The sequence below is a fragment of the Acinonyx jubatus genome, chromosome B4 (genome assembly GCF_027475565.1).
Source record: "Acinonyx jubatus isolate Ajub_Pintada_27869175 chromosome B4, VMU_Ajub_asm_v1.0, whole genome shotgun sequence".
NCBI lineage: Eukaryota > Metazoa > Chordata > Mammalia > Carnivora > Felidae > Acinonyx > Acinonyx jubatus.
In genome coordinates, this window is record NC_069387.1 from 30,278,013 (window position 1) to 30,304,686 (window position 26,674).

Genomic DNA, 26,674 nt, shown 5'->3' on the forward strand with positions numbered 1-26,674 from the left:
AAAAAATGTTTGCTGGGGAAGAGAGAACCTGAAAATAAAATTTCTAGAACTATAGATCTTTCATTATAAACCTCACATAGAGAAACCACCCTCCCGTGAGTGTGAACAATGAAAGGTTTTCATTGGCATACTACTGCAGGTAAAACTTGTATCAACTTTTTTCTTTTCCATAAGGCTGATCTTCCTCTGCATAGTAGATCTTCTCTCTCTGCTGTAGGTTTCTCCAGGGAGTCATACACCACCTTACATGATGGTATTAGGCTCATGAAAACACTTGAAATATCCCTGTTAAATTCAATTTTCACATAGAAATCTTCTAGGGATAACAAATATTTTTGTGGATTGCAATTCCTAATTACTGGAGAGTGCATGTTAAAGCAAACCTGTGGGAAATATTATTTGCATTAATAAACTATACAGTAAAAATTACTATGTTAATATATAGCTTCTTAAAATGTACTAAAAGTGATACATTTTATTAACATTTATTAGGCATTGCTTTATTGGCAAAAGTTACCATTATCGAACAGCTGAGAAATAAGGAAAAACAGAAAGAAAAACTTTTATGTCTTCATCCAAAGTCCATGTCCCAAAATAAATTCATTACCATTTTATTATATCAGCAGAGTAAACAATTTTCTATCTAGCTGGGATTTTATAGTACCTGTTTTATCACATAGTTTTTTTGGCATAATTAATAATATAACTTAAACAGTCTTTCATGTCATAAATAGTTTCCTAAAACATCATTTCTAATTGCTGCATCAGCATACAGATAAACCATAATTTATTTTACAAATCCTCTATCATTGACCATTAATTTTATTTCTGATTTTTCATTATTATACATGATGCAGAAATATTTCTATGAATAAATCACCTAAATCTAAGGCTATTTCCTCAGATTAATTTTATCAAAGTGGAATAAAGAGTCTAAGCACTATTATTCACATCATATATGTATGCCATATATATACATACCATATACATAAATATATACATATATATATAGTATAAATTACTCGTTCTCTCTATAGATTCTGCATATATGTTCCGTACATAGATTCCGAACTCTATGTTTCATCATAGAGTGTGAGAAAAATACTGTTCTGTCTGTAATCTGATTATAGTCAGGAAAAGTTTCCTCTAAAAAACAGAACAGAATTAATTCTGAAAAATTTGACAGCTAAAGATACTTCATTGCTTTAATTCACATTTCTTTGAATACTGGTCAATTAAACTTCCTTTTTTCAAATGTTCTGGCTATTTACAGTTCATATTTTGGAAGTTCTTGTTTATATTTTTTCTTTGCATGGTTCTCTTTCTATTGAAAGAGTCTCCTTTTACTTTTCATTTGTATATTTATATTTTTAGGGTATCAGTCTTTGCCTCTCTCACAGGTGCTAAATAATTTTTAATTTCCCTTTAATTGTATCAAAAGGTGTTTCTTGATGTACTCGTTTTTTTTAATGGTCAAATCTATTGGTTTTCAGGTTAGCAAATATTTGTATCTTGACTTCCTGGCATCCATTTCCTTTTCTTGGCAGCCGTCCAATTTTCTTTCTCCTCTCCCAATGGATAGAGTCAGGTGGGACTGTAATTAGAAGCCTCACCTCTCTTAGCCAAACGGTGGATATGTGATTTAAATTTAAATTTAAATATGTGAATTAAAATTCAAATTTTTAGCTGAGGAACAAAGAAACTGAAAAAGGTTAGAAATCATCCAACTCTAGGGGAAGTGCCCTGACCATACTGCTTCCTGCTACAAAATCATTCCTGTAATATGGATATCCTAGTCTCCAAGTTCTTATGGTAACCACCATCCCCAAGCTTGCTTGTTCCCAACCATCCACTCTGTGAGCTCCTGATGTTAATGCAATGACTATCTTTATCCTTAATGAACCAGTCAGTGTAAGCAGGGCTATGCCAAGGTAACAAAGACTCCGACAAACCTCACCCGGTTCATTTCTCACTCAAGGTCTTGCTGGCAAGAAAGTTCTGCTCCTCAGAGCCACTTAGGACCCTAGCTAACAGAATTTAAATGTTTGTCCATACCTCTGGGCCAGGGAAAATAGTTAAATCCCTCTGAAATATTCTGCCTAGATGTGGTACACATCACTTTGTCATTGGTCAAAGCAAGTCACATGGCCAAGGCAGGTGTTACAGAGGCAAAAAAGTATTAACTTTCCCAAAGGAGAGATAGAAAACATTTGGAAACAAAATTACAGTCTCCTATACTCAATTAATCAGAGAGGTTTCCTGCTGTTTATAATCAAAGGACCCTTAATGATACATTTTGAAGTTCTACCTTTGATATTATGTTCAGAAAGACTTTCCTACCACTAAAATTATAAAAATATTCCTTGAAATTATACTCTAGATTTTGAGAATTTGGAATCCAAATTTCCCTAATTGGTGCTGTATTTGAAAATTAAAATAATTCTACATAAGGGTGCCTGGGCATCTGGATGGCTCGGTCAGTTAAGTGACCAACTCTTGATTTTGATTTTAACTCAGGTCATGATCTCATGGTTCATGAGCTCAAGACCCACAACCATGCCGGGATTCTCTTCTCCATCTCTCTCTGCCTCTCTCTGCCTCCCCTCTCTCAAAATAAATACATAAACTTAAAAAAATAGTTCTACATGGTGATGCCAAATGCTGCATTATAATACAGCTTGTAAATTCACAATACACATTAACATCATTTTTAGAATTTTTGCAGTAAGGAAACCGGTTTAATTTCATTCAGTTTGACACCTCCCAAACTTATGTAGCCATAGAACTACTTTTTTTCTTGTTAACCATATTAATAGCCCACTGGTTAGTGTGTTTGTTTGTTTTTTAACACATTTAGAAAATGCTGTTTTCTCTCATTTGGAATTTATTTTGTTATCTGGGAGGTAGAGTCCTATATTTTTAATCCAGAGTTAACCAACTATTTTAGCATCATATATTAAATAAATTTCACTTTACCTAGTAATATGTTAACTCTATTAGATACCTAATTTACCCAATACTAGGGTTTGTTTCTGTGGTTCATATTCTGTTTCAGTGATGTTTCTTTCGGTTCTAATACAGGCAATATATTATAATCTTCAAAATTCTGTTGCGTTTACCTGTTACTGCAGTTCCTCTGCTACTCTGTAGTAATTTTTCCCCTTATTTTCATTCACCATTCCACAAAACTGCTAATATAAGGGATTGTGATGAGCAAAATAATATATAGGTGAGTAAGACAAGAGTCTCTGCACACTTAAGCCTTATATTTTAGGAGGATGTACAGTCATTAAGTGGTTAATTACACCATTACAACATCATTAACTAGGATTGTGATACATTCCGGAAGGAAGTATTCAGCCATAAAATTAAACAAAAGGAGTGTACTGAAATCTTCCTTGAAATACATGATGTTGAACTTGTGCTTAGAGAGAGGGAAGACTTAACCAGGTGAAGAGGAAGAGAAAGAGAGATTCAAACAGAAGGGCTAACAAAGACCTTGCTTGAGGTGCAAACACACTAGCATTCTGTGAACTAAAATCCCCTTCCCTGGAGCATGGTATGTGTCAGGCAAAGGAGCCAAGATGCAACTGGTGAGGTCAGACAAAGAGGGCTACGTTACAGCACCATGAGAAGAGAGCTTCTATTTTAATAGCAGTAAGAAGCTATGGAAGAATTTTAAGCAGTGGAGCTGTAAGAGCAGATATTTCTCCTGTTATTGGTTAAAAAATAAAGGAGGCAGTAGTCAAAAGGTGGACCTTTTAGGAGGCAATCCCAGAAATCGCAGTTGCCTGAGTTGCAGAAGAGATGATATGATGTGGAGAGACACAGAAAATATTTAAGAGAGAAAATCAATTGGATTTGATAATTTATGAGATTTTCCCAGTTCAGTTCAGAATTCAAACCCCATGGGGATTTGATTAGGATTGAATTCAATCTGTAAGTAGATCTGTGGACAAGTGATATTTTATACAACATTTATTGTCTCTAACCAGGAACATGGTTTGGTTTTTCATTTATTCACATTTGCCTTTCTGTTCCCTCAGCAATATTTGCTTGTCTTCTTCATGTAAATCACACATATTTCTTGCAAGGCTACCTTTCAGAAGTTGGGTTTTCTTGTTGCTGTTATGAGTTAGAATCTTTTCCCAAATGTATATATTTTTTTACCTGATTGTCACTTTCGTACACAAGGAAGATTTTGGCTTTAGTGATTATTTTGTATCTCACTACCTTGTAATCATTTTCATATTACATCTATTTTTTTCCTAGTTGATTATCTTGGGGTTTCTGCAGATAATGATTACTTAATTTCTCCTTTCCAGTGGCTATACCTCCTTCTGCCAAACTCCTTCTCCAACTTACTGCATAAGGAAGAAGTTCTAGAGAGGATAGAAAATATTCTTGTCTTATTCCTGGCTTTAAGTGAAATACAAAGTGGATTAGTTTCCGAAGAACATTCCACAGGATTCTAATATATGGTTACACAAATAAAGGATTCCAGGGTCGAATAAGCTTGGGAAATGACATCTTGAACAAAATAAAACTGATTCCTTGATTGCATTTGATTTCTCAGGAGCTTTCACATGTTAGTGTTAATTTTGAATATCAAAAAAGAACCTAGTATATAGCAGTTTCCAACTTTATTTGGATATAGATACCCCCAGTATCTTTCAGGACCCCTAGTATCTTTCAGGACCCATAATTGTAAAACACAGATTTTTTAAATGCTGCCCAAGTATTTCATCACTGCTTTTTTCTAGACTGCTTTGGTTGGAAGTGAGGACTGCTCAAAGGAGTTCATTTCCCCAGTCTCGGTCCCAAAATCTTGGGACGGGCAATCTTTTGGCCCAACTAAGGCACAGGAATTCACTCCACCCCCAGACATGGGACAAATCCTACACACATGTTCTACAGGGCCTATCCTGAGATTGAGAAGGGTCAATCCTCAGTCCTCCAAATTCTGTGAAGTCAGGCCACCAGGCAAATCATCTTTGTCCTCCAATCATGGACAAATGAGGGTTATTCAAGAGATGTCTAGAAAAATCCCCGATGGATTGCCTGGATATGTCCTAGATACCTCCAAACCCTTAGACATACTTAAAAACTAAGGATTAAGTACTTTAACCTCCATTTTATTCAGTGATCTATGCCTCCAGCATTATCTAACCACGTGATACATGTCTGGGGCTGAGTGACAATTGTATAATTGGGAATAATAAATATTGGTCTCTGTAGTGATGGCACAATTCTAAGTGTAGTCCCTGTCCACGTATGACAGTTTTCCAAAAATTCAACCTTGGTCTTTTAGAATTAAAAACACATCATCGTCCTTCACTTAAGATGACATTTTAAAAATCGCCTATCAAAGTAATCCATCTACAGTATGAAGTATAACACAAGTTGAATCGATGTGCTAGGAGAAAAATATATACCTCCACCATTGCCTGATGAGGAAACCTACAGGTAAGTTGATGGACTGGCGAGCTTCACAAACGCACCCTTCATCTACAAACGGGTGTGCTTTTTAAGACATTAACCATCTGCAACAGTGTTACAACAGCAGCCCTGGTCTTTTTTTCCTAGCTCCTAGCGACTTCCCTATGGTGCATGTTCCTGCAATTACACTCGGAACTCAAATTGTTTCACATCCAGAAAGCCACAAAATATGAATACATATATATACTATATGAATAACCAAAGACATTGCTTGAATAAAGATATTTTTATTGCCACTCATTAAATTGCTATGTTTGAAATGTCTCAAACAAATGCTTTGGAACAGTGTCATGCCAAACGTTACCCACACAAACAGAAAGGCAACTCAGCTTAAAAAAACAAAGTGCTAACAGCCACCATGCTCTGATTGGAGCCACATGGTACTCCGGGATGCCATGTGCTGCCTTTTCCACCCAAATTAACTTGGAACATTTCCTCCTGAGGGCCCCCCTCTCCCATTTCCTTCCCCCTCTGATTTAGAACACATTCCAAGAAACTTGAATGCTCTTTATCCTTTACCCAAGCATAAAGGACAATGCAAAATGACTATAATCAAATACAAAAAGCTGGTTTATTTAGAATCCCTGAGCTATCAAGACTACATTTTACCTGTTCGAATAAAGACCCACCTAACTACCAGCCACAATGGTGTAGTTAATTGGCAGGAAGATTATTTGCCCACCTGAGGGCATATAGCCCAGGTGGTGGCTGCCCAGAGCCCTGGGTGTGGGGGTGCAGCCCTCACTAGGAATTCTTGGGCTGCCGGAGGCTGCCGAAGCAGGAAGCCTGGGGATACTTCTTACTAGAAACACAGTTTGGGATAACACAGCCCTGGCACCCAGGGTAAAAAGATGAAATGATGAAAACACATTTTACAGAGGAAGAAACTGAGATATGAAGTTGATTTAGCTTGTCCAAGAACCCACAGCTCCTAAGAGGTGGAAGAAAGAGTAAGATTGAGGCCTAACAGACCTGGAAGCCCAAACTATGTCTGCTCCACCACTGGGGATCCCGAGGGCTGCTCACAGTGAGCTTTCACTGTAGCATAAGAAAATATCAGATCTCAGTCACAAAACAATAAAACATTTATTTCCTTGGATGTCAAATTTGCAATACTTAATAGTTTAAAAACAGAGTTTTACTTTAAAAATAAAACCCCTTTGCCTTCCACTTGACTTAGAGAAAGCCCCTGTTTGTTTCACTACAGCAGTGCCTCCTAAGTGCCACTACGTGGACCATGACGACATCCCTGGAAGGTATTTTCCCCATGGAATAGATGAAAAAAGTGTCTGAGGATAACCAGGACACTCATTTAAATGCCCCCGTAGTTGGTAGCATTCGCTGCAAATGAGCATCCTGTAAGGATGATGCCCTGCTCTTGCAACTTCTGAGTGTAGATCACAAAGCTCTGAGATGCAGTAAACCAGGGCCATATACTGAACGCTCACAGGAGCACGTGTGACATTTGCACGTCAATTCTCACCATATTGCGTCCCTGCCCCTTGGCCTCCTGCAAATGCCTGGACCTTTCCTGCACTTCAAGCAAAGTTAGAGGCTGCTCATCTGTTGCGAAAGAGAACTCAAGGATAGCTACTCCAAGCCAAGAAAACATATGGTCTAATTTCCTGGAAGAAAGAATGGAAGGAAAGGGTTCAAAGAGTTCTCGATTTATTTTTAGAGGAAAAATGTATTGAACAGGGTAGTGAGTTGGCCAAATTGTTTTAAAGGATAATTTTAAAAGACAGGTGTGCTTGACCAGGTGCAATGTTTCCGGAAACCAGATCTCACCTAAAAAAAAAAAAAAATCTTACAAAGGAAATGCATGTCAATATGTCATTCCCTTGACATTGGAAGCGATAAGGTTAACCACTCGCCTCACCACCTCCTTTTCCTCACTCGCCTCCATCCCCCCACCCCTGCTGAAACCAGACACAATGTGGGACAGAGGTCTATAAAATGAATAACCCTTCTCCCTATCCACTCAAAGGTACAAGCATTTCAAACCCTTCCCATTACCAAAACATAACATAAAAACACAAAAGCTGTGTGTGTGTGTTGGGGGTGGGGGGGAAGCCTAGAGAATACTCAGAGAGAAAGAGCCAGCTGCAGGACCAAACAAATAGAGAAATAAGTTCCCAGGCCATAATCACTGATGGCAGGGATATGAAGAGTAGATGGGGAAGGCAAAGCCTCCTTGAGAATGTTCATTAAAGATTTGGTCCTTAAGGTGAACTTGGAGTAAGAGCAGGGGCAAAGGATGAGGATTTCCTCCAGCTGGTTAAAGACCATGCCTCCCAGAGTCAAAAGCAGAATTGTGAGACCTACAGAAAAACAAATCTGGGGGGGGGCTCAAACCGGAGAAACATGGGTTGGATGCTAAAAGAAATTGTTCTCATACTCAAACTAGGCTCAGCATTCCTACCAATTCAAGGTAAGAAGAAACTGGATTTGGGGTGGGGGGCAACCAAAATCCTGATAAATGGTAGTATATGGATTGGAACACAGAGCAGTCCATTTGTTGTACAATGACGCTTGACTAGCTATACAGAAACTGTATAGAATCCTCATTCCCCTAGTGGGTTCAGTCATCAATTGTTGCTGGTATTGTTGTCTGGAATCAAGATGGCTATCTTACTTGGGAGGGCTGGCTCTCATAATAAGGATTCTATGACCCCAGTGGGGAGACCAAGTGGGTAGCTTTCCTGATGAATAGCCCAGGCTGACTTCAGTCTGCATGTGCTACACCTGACACGTAGACAAATGAGAAATGTGCATTTTTAATAACTACATTACATGTTTATTGCATTTTTAAACACAGTCTTAGATCATGGCCTTTCTGCCTCAGCTGTCACCCCACAAGGGCCTGACGCCCTTTGCAATGGCCGCTACATGCCAACCACAGTTCTCAGAGAAAGACCTCTCTGGGGGCAGAGACCATGGCTTGTTCATCTTTGTAGCTCAGATCCTCCCCCCGGGCTACTCCCCCAATTCCCAGAATGGTGGCTTACACAAGACTGGCGCTCAATAAATATTTATTGAAGTCAATCTGCCATAACCTTCTTCATGCTAGCACTTTGACAGTGCTAAACATCTAAGCCAGTCATCTTGAGAATAACAAAACTGTTTTCCTAAGGAGGAAGCATATTTTCAATTGACACTTGTGAAGGTTTTTTTTCTGATTATAAAAGTAATACATATTCATTATAGAAATTTGGAAAATTCAGAAAAGCATAAATAAAAAGTAAAATAATAATCGCATCATCTACAAAAGAACCACTGTTAACAATTTGGTGCTTATTCCTCCAGGTTTCTTAATGTTATGCCTCTATACACATATATTACAAAACTGAGATCATAGGGATTACTATTTTTAATCTTTTTAACATAACTTATGAGCTTTATCATGCATGTCCTTAAATATTCTTGAAGAATGTGATTTCTAATGTTTGCAATGTGTTCTACCATATGGATGTTCCAGTATTCTATAATTTAACCAATTTCCTTTGTTAGGTATTTTGGTTGTTTTTAATTTTCCACTATTATAAATAAAGCTTCAGTGAACATCCTAGTACATAAATCTTTGCATCCATTTTAATTATTTCCATACGTGAAATTTCTACAAGTGGAATTGTTCAGTCAAAGACTAAAAAGCAAGACTATTTTGAAGATGAAAAATGATATGCAGGCCAGGATCTAACTTTATTTATTTAAGGAGATAAGGCCCAGGTAACAACCTCTTGGTCTCATGGCACAACCCCTTTGAACCCTGATTTTTTTGGTTCGTGGACCAAAAAAGTCCATTTTATGAGAAAACTATCTTCTGTTGAGAGTTGCTACCACATCATGAAAAGAGACTTGGCCTGAAACCAGACAGGCCTCTGTCCTAATCCTGATATCTCCATTTGTTAGCCACATGACTTTGGCCAATGCACTGAGAATGAAGTCTCAATGCTATTTAGCTACCCAATATTTGTTTTCTCCTTCATTCTTCTGTCAGAACCCTGTTTTTTATTTGGGGAAATATTGTTCTTTAGTGAATTTATGACAAATTTCCCTTGCAGCTGGGTGTGGCTTTATATATGAGTACTTAAACATAAGATGTAAGGGAAAATTGGAGTCTTCTGGGAAGATTTCTTTTTGTCCAGCTTTATCAATATCTAGTGGTCATATAACATTGTATAAGTTTAAGGTGTACGATCTGATGATTTGATGCAAGTATCTATTGCAAAATAATTACTGTAATAAGATTAGTTAATACAAACATGCCTGTGTGGCTCAGTCAGTTAAGCACCCAACTCTTGGTTTTGGCTCAGGTCATATCTCACCGTTCATAGGTTTGAGCCCCTCATCAGTCTCTGTGTACAGAGCCTGCTTGGGATTCTCTCTGTCTGCACCTCCCCTGCTCACTTGCTCTCTCTCTCTCTCAAAATAAAAAAAAAAATAATAATAAGCACTAAAAAATATATTAGTTAGCACATTCATCACTTACCCTTTTTTGAATTTATGGTAAGAACAATTAAGATCTACTCTAGCAACTTTCAATAGAACACGGTATTGTTAACTATATTCATCATGCTTTCCATCCTCTGATAACTGGCAGTTTGTGCCTTTTGACCAGCATCCCTTTCCCCCCCAGCCTCTACTCCTCACCTCTGGCAACCACCAATTCGTTCTCTGTTTCAATGAGTTTGGAATTTATAGATTCCACATACAAGTGATATTGTATCTATTTGTCATTCTTTGTCTGACTTATTTTACTTAGTATAATGCCTTCAAGTTTCATCCATGATGTTGTATGCAGTAGGGTTTCCTCTTTTAATACATTTGTCCATGGATGGACACAGCCTGTTTCCATGTCTTGGCTATTGTGAATAATGCTGCAATACCTTTTCTAATGACTGGATAATATTTTTCTATGTGCATGTGTATATGCACACACAAATGTGGCATTTGTATGATTTTATATATATACATATATATGTTTTTTAATATTTATTTATTTTTGAGAGACAGAGGCAGAGTGTGAGCAAGGGAGGGGAGAGAGACAGAGAAACACAGAATCCGAAGCAGGATCCAGGCCCTGAGTTATCAACACAGAGCCCGATGCAGGGCTCGAATTCATGAGCTGTGAGATCATGACCTGAGCTGAAGTTGGCCACCCAACCAAGTGAGCCATCCAGGCGCCCCTATATATAATTTTTTTTACCATTCATCCATGGATATACACCTAGACTGTTTCTATGTTTTGGCTATTGTGAATAATGCTGCAATGAACACAAGAATGTACATGTCACTCTCTCTCTTTTTTTTTTTTTTTTTGGTTGAGGTACGATTAGCATTCAACATTATATTAGTTTCAGGTATACAACCAAATGATTCAGTATTTGTATTTATCAAAAAAATCACCACAATAAGTCTAGTTAACATATGTCACCATACAAAATCTTTTTTCTTATAATGAGAAGTTTTAAGGTCTACTATCTTAGCAGCTTTCAAATATATAATACAATATTATTGACTATAGTCACCATGCTGTACATCACATCCCCATGACTTATTTATTTTATAACTAGAAGTTTGTACCTTTTGACTCTCTTCACCCATTTTACCCACCCCCCCACCTCCCAGATACCTCCTTGAGACAGTGATTTCATTTCTTTCAGCTATATATCCAGAATTGCGATTGCTGGATTATATGGTAGTTCTACTTTTAATTTTTTAAGGAACCTCCATACTGTTTTCCATAGTGGCTACACCAAATTACATTCTGCGAAGACTTCTTAAAAGCAGGGATAGTTGGAGAAAAAACCTTTTACATCCCTTCTTTCTGATGCTTGGAACTCAGATGTGATGGCTGGAGCTGAAACAGTCATCTTGGAATCTTAAAAATGAAGTCACACTCTAAGAATATTGGAGAAGAAAAACTGGTTCCTGAATTAGTTGTTATACCATGAAGTTGCTACATCTGCCCTGGACTGACTCATTCACACTACTTTAACTGAGAGAATAAGCCCCATTTGATTAAGTCTGCATTGTTTTTAGCTTTCTCTTACAGGCAGCCAAGCCTAATGCTAATTGATGAGAGTACCTCTACTACATAGTCATTGTGAGAATAAAACAAAGTGATTTATTAACACGTCTGACATACAGCAGGCCCTCAATAAAGGCTAGGCCCTTTTTTATATAGTAATATCCAGTTTCTATTCCTGGAATATGCTAACCTTGTGCTGACCCTCTCTCCTTTTCCCTCTTCTTTCCCAGTATGAAACCACCAAGGACGTCCTCCTGACTTCAGGTTGAGAATTTTTCCCTTGTAATCTCAGCAGTCTACCTTCTGCCATAAATTTCTCCTTCTCTCACCACTTTCTGCCTCCTTCCTTAAAGCCTAGCTTTCCATTGATTTACTGGGATTTCTGGACTCACACACCTCTCTTAAAAATACAGAACCAATTCTGATTTTCCAGCAAGTAACCCAAAAATTTACTTCATATTTCTCATCAAGACATAATCATTAATCATACATTGCTCCAAATAGCTATCACGTACTTGTGCCTGAAGTTCTAATTTATAGTTTGGATTACTTCACAGATCAGATCTGACAGATTCCCTGGTCAGAAGAAAGTCAGAAAATTGTCTTCTCAATTTGGAAACCAGAAAGATAACTAATTGTGCCTTTGAAGTACTAAGGATTCATCCACCTCTCTATCTACAACTTTCTGTTGGTGAACTGGGGATCTGAAACTATAACCGGGGGAGGGCTTAGCTCCTGAATGGTTGGAATTAAATTAATTTAAGCAGGCAACAAAGTGACTTGACCAAATTTGACTAGTTGTTAAAAAGCAAAACAACTGTTTGAATTCAAAGACAGACTTCAAATTTGTTTGCCAATGTGTGCACAATTAGAAAAAGTACTACATTATATTTACCATGGCATAGTGAAGAATTAAAAACAATTTAAATGCAGCAAGGGATCAATAAATTACATTATAACCATAGCTATCACCACCAGTTATAAAATTTATGTTTATAGAGTAGAAAACAACAAGGATAACTTTTCTAATATTAGGAGGAAATGAAATACACAGATGGCATAAGCCATATGACCATTCTGTCCATCCTTGTTACTGTTATCTGCTGATTTTTTCAGTTAGTCTCACACATTCACAGAGCATGCTGGCACCTGTACTGCCACATTTCTCTCCACCTTCATTCTATTCAATCTTCCTGGATGGCATGATTGCCCTAGGATAACATACATCCACTAATCTGATATATGGTATTTCAATTTCTGGAATTCCAATGACCTTCTGTCCTACTTAGCAGCCTACTTTCACCATCACTCTGGATATTATTTACAAAAATTCTTTTGTCTTCTAAATATGATACCTTATCTATTGACTAAAATCTCCTATTATTATGGTTTTCTTACATTCTCACTACCCACACACCTATCCTTTAAACTGATTTTTCCTCTAATCCCCTAACCATGCCATTTTACACCCTGATCAACTCTTTTCCAACTTCTCTTTTCCCTTTCCAGGCATTCTACCTATTATTCTCCAGAGATCCTTCAATTTTCTGGTCCCTTTTCCACCATCCCTCCTGTCCTGTGAAACTCCAACATTGGACTCACCTAAATATCAGAATCCTTTGATTCTATTCCTGGACTGTGAAGCACTACTGGAGACATCTGCCCATTCATACAGACTTGTATCCACTCGTGGTCCAATCTCTCCTGAGCCCAGTGTTGTCATTCTGAAATGCTCCTACTCCTAATTCCTTCAGGAAAAAAAAAAAAAGGAGAGGGGAGGGGAGGGAAGGGAAAAGAAAAGAAGAAAAGAAAAGAAAAGAAAAGAAAAGAAAAGAAAAGAAAAGAAAAGAAAAGAAAAGAAAAAAGAAAAGTTCCTACATTATTGGTGCTTTCTTTTTCCCCTCTCTTGCTGGCTTCACTGGCAGCAGAGTGTTTCCTCTGTCTAAGCTCATCCCTCTCTCCTTCAAGCCATCTTGTTCCACTCCTGGGACGTTTTTCTACCAATTACTATTAATCTTTGGAGCTTTAGCCTTTTTTGTTGGCATTAAAACCACTCAGTTTCTTCTATCTCAAAAAATATGTTTATATTTTATATCCATTTCAGCTGCCATCATTTGTTTCCTTTCAGAGCCAAGATTTTAAAAGAATGATCAACACTTGGCCTCAGTTTTTACCTTTTTTTGCTTACCAACATCCCAAATCTGCTTTTTACCCCCAAAACTGTTCTTTCCAAGATGACTAAGTGAACAACTTCTTGTTAAAATTAGTGGGAAAATTCTCATTTTATTCACTACCATGTAGATATTGATTATTTTTTTGATTGGTTGTTCCCTTGTTTTTGTTTCTTTTTGTAACAGCTTTATTGAGATAAAGTTCACATACCATGTAATTTGTCCATTTAAAGTGTAGAGTGCGTTTTGGTTTACTCCCATAGCACAATGTCTGGCATGTGGCACATCTAAATTCCTTTGTTTATTTAACTAATATACCTTGAGTAACTACCGTGTGCCAGAAACTGTGCATCATGCTGGAGAATATAAAAACAAGAGAAACATAATCTCTGCTGTCATAGGCTATTGTGCAGTTAAAGTATGGAATAGATTACTATGGACCAAAATTAAATCTGTGTTCTTCCCACGTTGTCTTAAAATTTTTAATTATAATGACAATATATTTCAAACAGTTTTTAAGAAAGTTGAAGAAAAAATTAAATATAGTTAGACCTTTATAGAGCACTTACTGAGGATGAACAACCCTAGAATCTGTGAGGAATAAAAAACATGTGTGAGACCTGGCTCGCACTGTGTGAAAGTGTAAAGGTTGGTTGAGAAAGGGGTAGACAGACATATACACAGATAGCTCTAATTCAAGGCAGTCCATGAGAAATGCCGTTATAGAGGATCACACAGAATACTGAGGTAATTTAGGGTAGGGCAGGATTACAAAGAGAACATCATGTTACCTTAAAGAGGTTTCTGCTCGTGCCCACCTGTCTGGCAACTTGGGCTGGGACAGCCTCCCAGATTCAAATATCTGTGCACCCACGAAGCATTTTCATGTGCCTGCCCACACTTATGGGAAGATAGTGGCTTTAAGAGTGATTTGAATGCTGGGCTTCTATGAATATGCAAAACCTGGGGATGGATGGGTTTTCCATTTCTGATGATGGGTAGGTTTTCTACTTCTTCTGGAATATATGAGATCAGCACCCCATGGCAGGAAAAGAAGCTGGGAACCATCTATTTCAAACTTCCACTCAGGGCATCATTTGTTTGGTTTTTCAATCTCTGAGCTTATGTCAGTGCTCAAGGACAAGTGTCCTTTCAACTCTACCTTCCAGTAGATCCTTGGATTTTTGAAGTTACCCACACTTAAAGGAGAAGTAGAAGAAATGAACATTCAATTAAATGTAACTCAAACAATCTGTTTTACCAAAGCAAGTTGGTCATAAATCAGAAGAATAGGTGCAGTCCAAATTACATAAATGAGACAGGAACTTGGCAACAGCCCCATCTTGGCAAGCTGTCATCCCAGGTCCACACAAGGTCAATATGGTAATTCATTTCCTGAAATTACTTAATTCCGCTGTCTGTAACCAAACTGTTATTTATCTTCAAGTACAGAAGCATGTCATTTCAGGTAAAATTGATATTTGGAAATCCAAGTTTACACTCGGGTGAATTATTACTATACCATAAGGCTGATTCCTTTGCAGAGGAACATTTATTAAACATTCTAAAATAGGATTCCATTTACGAAAGAAAAAAAAATATTTTACACCACCTTTCCCGGATCATAACAATTACATGGAGGTGGGTATATCTCTAAAGAAAAACTTCCCACTCTGGTCAGCAGATAATATTTGTGCTAAGGCAAGTTCCAAAGATTTGAGCGGCTAAAGTCTTGATGCTGCCAAAACAGATTGCTGGAGGTCAATTTTAACTTCCTTTCAAATTATAGTAATTAATAACAGATTTTTTCCTGTTATTGACCCAGGCATAAATGCAGTCTTGAAAAATAGCCAAAACAGATCTACAGGATGCCCTAAAAGAAAGCTTCCCTCTGTGGTACCAATATAAGCCTTATTCCAGATTTCTGGCAAAGCTTGGCTCAGTTGCCTTCCTCCAGCAAAGTGGGCCTACGCACACTATAAAATAAACTCAGAGAATGTTCAGCAATCTGCTGGTGGAGGTGCTTGTGAAGTGAGCATCTCTCCCCTCCGTAAGCTGAAGTGTGATCATTTCTCTGTTCACCTCATTTGCATTATCTAATGAAAAATGCACTATGTTGCACTATATTTGAAACTATGAATTTATTAGGCCATTGCAATAAAAAGTCAGACCCAGTCTGGATGTCTTCAGCTCTATGCATGTTGAATGAAACAGTATAACTAACATACACCTTATTTAAAGATGTTGATGTAATGCTTTATCTACTTACAAAAGTCCATGCATTTATTCAATAAACAACACTACGAAGATAAGGTAAAGACCTTACACTTCAGTAGAAAGAGAGAAACTTGGAGTAGAATGGAGGGCCAAACATGCTCTAAGACAAATGGATGGAACCTCAGGAGAGAGATTGATTTTATCTTGGGCCAGAGGATGGATGAACTCTCAGTATATTTAATGTAAAAAGTTGGAAAGATAATCTAAACAGGTTGACTCTATGAATGTCATTCCTTCCTCATTCAAACATGAAAGCTTTCAAATGATGATATCTATAGTAGAGATACAAATATGTTTTCCCCCCTATAATTGAAAGTATGTTTGGAAAACTCAAGTGATGAGTTACACTGAAAAATCATTTTTCCAAAAAAGAAAAGGAGATCTTATTTTGTGCAGATGCATTACATGGGACAGACTTCCTATCCGCATAGTGCTCGCCTTTTCTAACGTAAGTTACATGCTGCAGGTGAGCTGATGACACTTTCCCCTTTTCTCTTTTGAGGATGAAAATGGCAGCTGTACCTAGCACAAGGCATTTCCATCTGTATGCATTAAACTAAGCCAATTTAATTTTTAGGATAATAGGACTTTCCAAGCCTTTAAAGCTAAAGAAGAGGGAAAAAGACCATCTTAGGCTCACTGAGATTCTGGAAGTGATTTTTCTCTCTTATGTGAACTATTAAGGTAATGGAAACTATCGATATCACTGTATTTACTCCATAAGATCCTGTCTTATAATTGCATCTGAATGCATATTATAAGAAAGGAATAATAAAAAGTAAAGTGGGATGATCTGTCAGTGTTGGAGCTAAAGAAAACACACACTTCACTGCAGACTGGGCTTCTGTGTGGAGGGTTGTGAACATCAGAACATATCAAAGGGATCAGGAGCAGTCAGCAAATCCAACATGTTGAGTATGTGGGAAGTTGTTCTGTGTTTCCTATGGAAAGGCACAAGCAGAATCAATCAAATTGGGCTTTAATTAGGACACGAGTCAATCAGGAGACTAAATTCTAAGGCTAATTCTAGCACTGTCCAAAACAAAAACACCAAAAAAAAGCTCAATTAGACATTGTCTTCTGGTCCTCAGCTAAAACTAAAGCATCTGCCTAATTAGAAAAAGACATCATTCATCCAACACAAATTAGGAGATTCGTCCATGAAGGTTGCATGCAAAATTATGTGAGGATGGGTAAGAATTTCTATGACTCTCAAGAACATGTTTACAGAATTATACAGCCTTTGATGAAATTCTCATTGCATCCTGCTTGCAGGGCTGTGTGAAGGGAGTTATCCTTATCTTTAAATGAACAAATGCCAAGAATATCCCACCCCAATAGCCTCTCTCAGCAGAGCAAGAAAATGTGTAATTTTTTTGACTGAATGCACATTTAGCTTCCTTTTTTCTGAGCTGATTATATTTTCAAAATTCATTTTTTATTGAATTGGTCCAGCTTAAAATTTAATTGGCTTCATATAAGACAAAAATAGGTCTTAGAACAGTTGTGCTGAATTTAAAAATGCAAAATTAGAAAAATAAAATAATATAAGCACATTTATTCAAGGGTGTGAATTCTTTCCCACATCTTACTCTACATGTACGTGGTTTGATCCAGACTTCACACCTATCGTTTTAAAGGTGTCCAGAAAATTGTTACACATGTGACCATCTTAAGCATCTTATCATTTGTTTTAGAGGCAGTAAGGTTATCTACCTTACAATTCTGCATTTTAATATGAAGAAGGCCAGTGCATACAGTCACACATTTACCAAGAAGTCATCAACTAAGAACATCTATTAAGGATCCACCTGCACATATGGCTGTATAAAGTGCTAAACAGAGTCACCTGTGTCTGAGGAAACTGAAATGTCAGTGCCTGCAAACAATATAACACGCAAAGATCATATTTTGTTCACATGGAATTCAGTTTTCATGTGTAGACTAAATTTGTAATGCAATATTTTACTTTTTCTTACCAGAATATTATTCCCAGAATATCCTTAAGGGGCAAAAAGGCATGTAATATTCAGACTCGTCCTTTTTTTTTCAGCTCAAATTGCACTCTTATATTAAGATCCTAATAGAATGACTATGTGAGCAATTATGTCTCTAGTTACCTATGATGGGTTGGTTAAAGCTCTTGTACTCCTTAATTATGAAAGATCTGTCCTTATTTGAGAGGAAGTCAGGATACTTCATGTGAATCACAGCCTCAACCTAGAGAAGGGCCCATCAGGTGAAAGGTCATGGGAATGACTCAATCCCCGACACAAAAAAAAATGGTAAAAATGGCCCACCCATGACATCTTCCTACCTTGGGGTGCCTGGGTGGCTCAGTTGGTTAAGCATCCAACTCTTGGTTTTGGCTCAGGTCATGATTTCATGGGTTCGAGCCCTGCATCAGGCTATGTGCTGACAGTGTGAAGCCTGGGATTTTCTCTCTCCCTTTCCCTCTCTGACCTCCCCTGCTCATGCTGTCTCTGTCTCTCTCAAAATAAATAAATAAACTTAAATTAAAAAAAAAATCCCTCCTGCCTCTTTGCCAATTTCCCTTATAGAATGCAGCCATAAGCCCTTGAGATACTTGGAAAGGAAAATATTCTTTCTCCAATATTTCTGTGAAAGATTGTTACAGGGCAAGAAATAGCTGCCCTTGTAGGCACTCCTGGCAGAGAATTTGGTGTAGGCCAACTTCACATGGAGAAGTTGTGACATCCTTCTTCACTCCTCATCTCCAAGTGTCTTTCTTGCTCTAAGCACCTCTCTTTTCTTAGATTCTAAAGTATACCTCAAATCCCCTCCTTCAGCATGGTCTAAAATCTAGAATGCGATTCAAGCATTCCAACCGTCTTTATCCCTTCCAGAATAAGCCTCAATAGAATTTCTCACCTTTTTCATTGTCAAAATTTCCAGTGTTTGCCCCTTTGCCAAAAAAATGCCGTAATGCTTGTATTCTGTCCATTCTTTTTTGTTTGTGAGACATTGAACATCCACACTGAATCAGCAGTGTTGACATGTTGATAAAGCCAATCAAAGCTATATTCCACCTGCGACTAACTGCCCCACCCTCTGCTACTGTTCAGCAGCACAGGATTTGAGCTGCTTTTTATCTAGAGATGTCCAGTGATAGGACAAGTGGAGGCATCCCACAGATAGTCCATCCAGGGTTCAGCTTTGTGTCCTCAATAACCCTGAAGAACAGGGTCTACAGTAAATAGCTACAGGAATTGTTCAATTGGTATGGATAGTAAAATTGAACAAACAGAAGGAGATGCATCATGACAAAAAATAATGTGCATATCTCAAGAGGCACCTGATCTGTCTCTATTTCTGTAGCTTCAATACTAGCCAACATCCATCTTGAGTGAGTCAGTTGCTTAAAATAGAAAATGCCTAATTAAATATGCACTAACCCATCCACTTTGCTTTACATTTTCATCCTTCTCCCCTTCTCCTACATCAAAAAATCCCAACACTGTCGCTGATGATTCTAGAACCTTCTTCCCCTCACTCTACCCCTGCTCCTTCAGCGATGCATCCACCCTCACCAACCATGGACCTTGTCAGAGACAGCTAAAGGCAACAGTTGTATTCCATCTGCTGAATATACAAGAAATGTTCTAAAGACACTTCAGTTAAAAGGCATTGGCTAGCTGAATATATGTGAGAACAGTTGGGAAAGTTGTATATGAAATATAGCAGGGAAGCAGTTTGGAGAGGCCGAACCTAGAAAGGTTCTCTGGTGAGAACCAGAACAAGTAGACATGTATTAGCTCAACCAGTTCCAGAAGGCAGTCTAAGCAAATGAAGAAGATTGGGGGTAAGAACCATGATTAAAATTTGGTTCAAAGTAGTCTTTGCAGGCTGGTGGTAAATAGGAACGATAATTTAAGTACCATTTGGGAAATGTGATATGAACATGAGTGAAGACAGTTTTAAATGATGACAATTTTCACCTCACTAGTTTAAGTGGCAGATATTTCTTTCCTGGAAATCGTATTTTTATGTCTATTCCTAGTTCCTGGTATCTGATTAAGAGCAATGAAATCAACCAATCTTAAATTGTGCTAAGTACTGTTTAGCACTATGTTGCTGTGCAATTTATTATCTGGGTCCTCTTTACCACACTGGTGACAGAAATGCAGCTTGCTTTGCTGTTAACATTGTAGTCTAGTCCATTTTGATAAAGGATAGAGCCTGTAATGAACTCCAAAAAAGGAATGAAATTCATGTTTTTATGGTAAAATAAATGCCTTTTTATCTTTTAAGCCAAAAAGACTCTTTCCCAAAAACCTTTTAATTTCATTCAACTCTGAAAAATTATCCCATTTCCTTGTTCTCACTGGAAGATGGTATTTTTATTTAAAAGCTAATGTAGGCACTTTGATATCTCAACCCAAGTCTCTATATCCTGTGTCCCAGCAAGCGCTACAGTGCAGTTGTGATGGTTACAAGGCAGCTCTTCATCTCTTCCCCATCTACTACATGACTCGTCAGCTCCTCCAAACAGCCCATTCTCAGCAAAATTCAAGGATACCAGGAAGATCCCACAGACTAAAATTTCATTCACTATAGAATGTGAGTTGAAGGGAACCAAAGTGTCATTAAAATCCCCATAAAGGAGTAAACCCTATCTACTGATATTTACTTTGTGGTAGAAAATGTTCCTAGAAATCAATCAAAAAACAACAGTAACTATTTGATGATGCCTGAACTAAATGGAAACATCATTGGCTCTACTTAAATTTTGTCATTATCTCAAATCTCTCTGGACAGATTAATTTTAATTTGTGTGTGTGTGTGTGTGTGTGTACAACTATAGATTTCACAAAGCACCTGATGAAAAAAGAATGGCATGAAAAGCATCATGAAGCCAAAGAATACTAGAAACTTCTTAAAAATTTTGAAGTTCCTGGACTAGACAATGTGCTCAAATTTTCCCCTTTACTTTTTAAACAAAATGCCACTCTGTCCGCATAATACCCAGTTCTCTTATTTCTCCAGCTCTCACACAATCGCCTCATACTTAGCAGAATACACTTTCAATATGAACGAGAGCAAAATAAGATGCAGATCATTCTGGCTCTCTCTAAAGATTGCCACAAGCACAGGACTTTAGGGTCAATGCCTGGCCAAGAGGGAGGGGTCTTCTCAGGTTCAGACATCAGGACACAGCGGGTGGCCCTGCTGCCTCTCTGGCCACTACAATCCCTGTGAAATAGAGTTATCCTGGAGAATGACAGATTAGCAGCCCTAGAGGCTACAGCCCAATGCTGCCTCCAACAGACAGCGGGGACCACGCAGAGGTAAAGGAAGCCACAGCACCTAATCTGTGACCCAGAGAAGCTACTCTAGGGAAAAGGAGCAGCCACATTTCAATTGGGTCAATATTTGGTCTTCGTTTTCAAAGGTGCTCTCAGGCTACAATAGTTTTAATTCATCTTTACTTTTGTGTGGGCTTTGGTGGAATAAAATGTGAGGCCATTTCCTGCAAACTGGCTTAAAATGATAGGCAATTTCAGACCATCTCAGCTGGCATCAGTTGAATAAACATTTCCCTCATAAGAAACTTTTGCCTTCCTATTCCATGTCATGAGTTGTGTTCATTTTAGAATTGAATCCCTTTTAAGGAATACACTATCTGTCTTAGGATCCATTTACCCTGACAGAAAAATGACAAAAATGTCAGTAAAAGTGTGTTATCCTTCTCCAATCATGTTTTTGGGTCTCTTAAGTATGAAGGGTTCTGATAGCTGATACATAATGATTATTTATAAGGAGAACAGAATCTGGCCCCTGGGTCCAAGTAACATATACAAAATTAGATGACCTTATCAACTATTTGCATCTAGAATCAACAGTTCTCCCAATTGGGCCTCCTTCCCAGTCTGGTTACCTGGTCTGTTAATTGACAAACACTGTCAACATTACCATCCCCTTGTTAATATCCTGCCTTCAATATATAAGATGAAACAAGGTGCTCTTTTTTAATTCTTACTGCTCTAAGGCAATCCATGCACTTGTATTTTGACTAAAAATGTCCTCCAAAACACTTATCTAAAGAATCTTCTTCTCACTTAGACACTAATATGTTAAGAAACAAAAAGTCAAATCTTTGCATCAAATATTTATCTGAGTTACACTACGTGAATCACTGAGGCATGACACCATGCGTTATTCATTGATTGCATGCAACTTGGGAAGGGTCTAAATGACACAAAGACAAATTGTTAGTGTTATTTGGGAGAAAGAAAAGTGATACACATCTAAATGTCTAGAACATAAAAAATACCTGACAAAATGTTCCTTTGTATCCCGATTTTTGTCCCAATTTTACCTAAGTAAAGTTGATTTACTGAGTAAAGAACAAAGCAGTTCACCACTTTCCTCCCCCACAAGGGATACACAAGCACAGGGACAATTACTTTGGTTTTCAAGTTTTGTACATTTTGGCAAATGGATCACAGAAAACCCTTATTTATTCCATTTCCATTATCTAGTTAGCTAGTGCTGGGTCCCTTTAGGAAAGGAAGTATTGAGAAAAGTCATAGAAAATGAGCACTGCCAGGGAGGACATTTGGCCATCTGCCTATTAAATTACATTGCAGAAAGAAACAAAAGAAAGAAAGAAAGAAAGAAAGAAAGAAAGAAAGAAAGAAAGAAAGAATAAAGAGAGAAAGAAAACATGTCCAATATTTTTGCCATAAGCATCTTTGTATAGACATCTTTACTGCAAGCATTTTTGCCACAGACATTTTCACTGCATAGCTAATTGGCCATTTTGCCAATCAATGGAAGATTAAAATAATAATAACTGGTTGTCTGTTCCATTTGATAGTTTGGTTTCATCAAACTGGTTGACAGTTTGGTTCTATTTCTCCACTGACGAGGTACACCCCATTTGTATATTATATAAACTCTAGCCCTCACCATAGTCTATACAGTGGCTCAGACATTTGAACCCACATTTCCCACAGAACTTTGGAAAGTCTATCAATGAACATGCTACAATACTCCAAGGCCAAACAGCGTAAAAAAGGCTTTCACAGCACAATACAAAGCTCAGTTACAAATCTGCATCTCCATATTTGGGAACTGATGGGAGGTATCTTCATTAATGAAGAAAGAAATTTTAGGGAAAAAATAAAAAGTGCAACGCCAGATGAGGAGACAAATCTGCAACCATAAAAAATAAAGTATAATACTATAATGAGAGACTTTGAGTGCTCATGTACAATCTACAAAATAAAATCAATTATTTGCAGTTTTGCCATGAATTTACACTACACATTTTGAATGTATTTAAATATTTCACAATAAATTCTTATTATTCATTTTTCACATTTCATTATGTCCTTTTTAATGAATGTCTCTCTTATTTTTCATGATTTTACCTTTTACAGTAAAATTGCCTTACGGCCAATTAGTTATGCAGCAAAAATGTATGCCACAAAAATGCTTGTGGCACAGATGCTTATGGTAAAACTCCCTAGAACCGAAATAAACACCTTTGAATGAAATAAGCCACTTCCGATATGTCAGACAAACATAATGCATTTTGTTCACACCTTTTCTTATAACAGGTTTCTTTCAAAGGTAAGGTATATTTTTACACAAGCAATTCTTTTTAAGATCAGTAAATGCTGAGTTAAAAAAAATCTGCAAAGTACCTAATTCACATATGGACATTTTAGGAGGGGATGGAGTTGGTTAGACTCAGAAGACATTCAGCATTTTCTAAATGCATACCAGTTCATCACTTCCCTCAGGAGGAAAGGTGAAAGCTGGCTTGCATTTTCCCTTGCTGTAAACATCGGTGTATTCATTTTCTGAACATAAAATAATAATGATTTATAATAGCATCCCCTCCTGGTGTAGAATCTATTGGCTAGAATCATGTTACTAATGGAATTTAAGCTATTTTCACTTATTATTCATAGTAATACTCAAGTTCAGCTCCAGGCAAAATTGTTAAGTAGGCAAAACTTATCTTTGGTGACTTCCTCTTCAGTAGAAATTTCCCCTGGTGAAGAGAGCTAGACCCATACTTACTAAGGAGTTTACAGCTAATACAGCAAAATATTCAGTATTACCTCTTCTGGGAATATTTGCACACTAATAAGGGATTTTTAACATTCCAGGAAAAAAGTGACTGTAAATTTAAGATTTTAGGTCCTAATGGCCAGCCAGAGAAGAAGTATTTGGTCCAAAAGAGCTCTGTGTAGCACTCTTCATTGTCTACCATGCTTTCCTGTCAATATGGAGGCTGACTTTTGTAAAAACAGCAAAGCACTCAATTTTAAGCATAAATCTAGCTATTACTTATAAGTATATATTATTTTGATTCAACATTGTAGAATAGCACTTTGCAAAATGTTATAGAATCTGGTTATGAATGTTCATTCCTGTTCTCTATGCTTTCTCAAAATACAGAAAGCAAGACGCTTAACACATTTTGTTCTTTGTTTATCTTAAAGGAAATTTCCATTAACTAAGGAAGAGAAAAAAAGCAATCTCACTAGTCTCTTACTTACCTTATCTACAGATGTCTCATTGGTGAGAAAGAACAATACAATTTCCATGGGTCTGATGAACAAGTCAGATTCTCCATTTTCAGAATCATGCTTGGAGAAAAAAAAAAAAGCATTAGAATGAAATGAATTTGGGACTAAAAACAAGAGTTCCAAGTTCTACTTGTGGAACTCCCACCGTGAGATCTTGAGCAAATCACACCTTCCTGGGCTTTGGGTTTTCAACTAGATGAAGGACTAGATTTCAAAAATTCCTACCAGGACTAAAAAGCGTCTTAAATTTAAGAACACCGCAATAGACAAACACAAATAAGAATCCATTTGAAACCTCAACTTGGAGTTACAAAATATGACTTTAAATATTTGACTTACTGAGCTTAGATGACTCAATTGGTTAAGTGTCCAACTCTTTTTTATTATTATTTATTATTATTATTTATTTTTGAGAGAGAGAGAGACAGAGTGCAAGCAGAAGAGGGGCAGAGAGAATGGGAGACACGGAATCCAAAGCAGGCTCCAGGCTCTGAGCAGTCAGCACAGAGCCCGACATGGAGCTTGAACTCACAAACCTCAAGATCACGACCTGAGCCAACGTCAGATGTTCAACTGACTTAGCCACCCAGGTGCCCAAGCATCCAACTCTTGATCTCAGCTCAGGTCATGATCTCACAGTTTGTGAGATCAAGCCCCTAATCCAGCTCTATGCTGACTGTGCGGAGCTTGCTTGGGATTCTTTCTCTCTCCCCCTCCCCCTCCCACAGTCGTTCTCTCTCTCTCTCCCTCTCCCTCTCCCTCTCCCTCTCCCTCTCCTTCTCCCTCCCTCTCTCTCTCTCCCTCTCAAAATAAATAAATAAACGTTAAAAAATAACAAGTATTTGAATTACATAGAATAATGAATGGCATCCTATTTCCTCTTCCACAACTTCACACTTGCACCTATTACATACAGCCTTCCTATTATGATTCATTAAGAAGGAAAAAATCTTTCTTCCTGATTTCGTGAAAGGCCCATTTTAAATGTAATTCAGATCAAAGTTTTCTTTTCTGTGTTGGGTGAAATTACGTAACTAACTCAGAAATAGGATTACAGAATGGGTAAGATAATAGCATTTCCAATAATTAATGAGTCTGGTTGTCTTGGTCTATGCAATAAACATTTCATACAGATCTGTATTTATTCTGTAGTCAAATATAGGCCAAAATGAGACAGAAGCTGAATAACAATTTTGATTTGTACATCATAGTGGGGGGAAAGCCCTGCCAATAGCACTGCTTAGCCTTGTTTCTATGAATTGCTTAATAACACTTAAGTGGCTTTTGAGAAATCGGATTTTCCCCACTTCTCCTCGGGCAGGAACCAGAAACAGGAAAAGCTCTAAATACAGTTAACAGAACACTTTCCTCCAGACTATTTCCTGAAGCTGAATACAGATCATAGGCCAGGTTGGTTCCTTTATTTTAATTTAACATCATCTTCAGATGAACACTTTTTAATAACAGACTACTGTTTGAGTCTCTGACTTAAGTAGTGACTATTGATTGACTAGTTAGAACTTCCGTGTGTTATGAATTGTTCTCTAGAGGTGATGAAATGAGGAAATCAATGTTCTTATTTGTGTTTATAGTCAGTCTACAGAGTGAATTGGATCTTCAAACCAAAGGATATTTTAGAATGCCATTAGTTAAGGAATAAAGTTTTTTAAAAGCTAATCATATCAAGGCAAATGTTTCTCAAAATATTCCTAAATGTTCTGAAATCGGTGATGAATGTGAAGAGAGTCAGCCTTCAACCTGTTAAAGATAACTTTCTTTAAAACAGGAATTGTCGTATTGGTCATTGTTTCCTTGCTACCAAACATTTGCAAAGCAAAAGCCATCTGATGAGTAAAAGCATGGGCTTGGAGTCATATAGACTGGTTTAGTCCTCTCTGTGTGATCTTGGGCAGGTGGCTTAGTTTATCTAAATATTAGTTCCTTTTTTTTAGAAAGTGGAATAATAATAGTTCTTCTTCCTAGGATTGTAAGGAGGATTAGATAAGGTAATGTACAACATGATGTCTGGCTTACAAAAGGTAGCATCATAAATGTTGGATTACTACTGCGACTACCTCCACGACTATTAGTAGCACATAGGAGGTAGATACTCAATAAATGTGGATGAA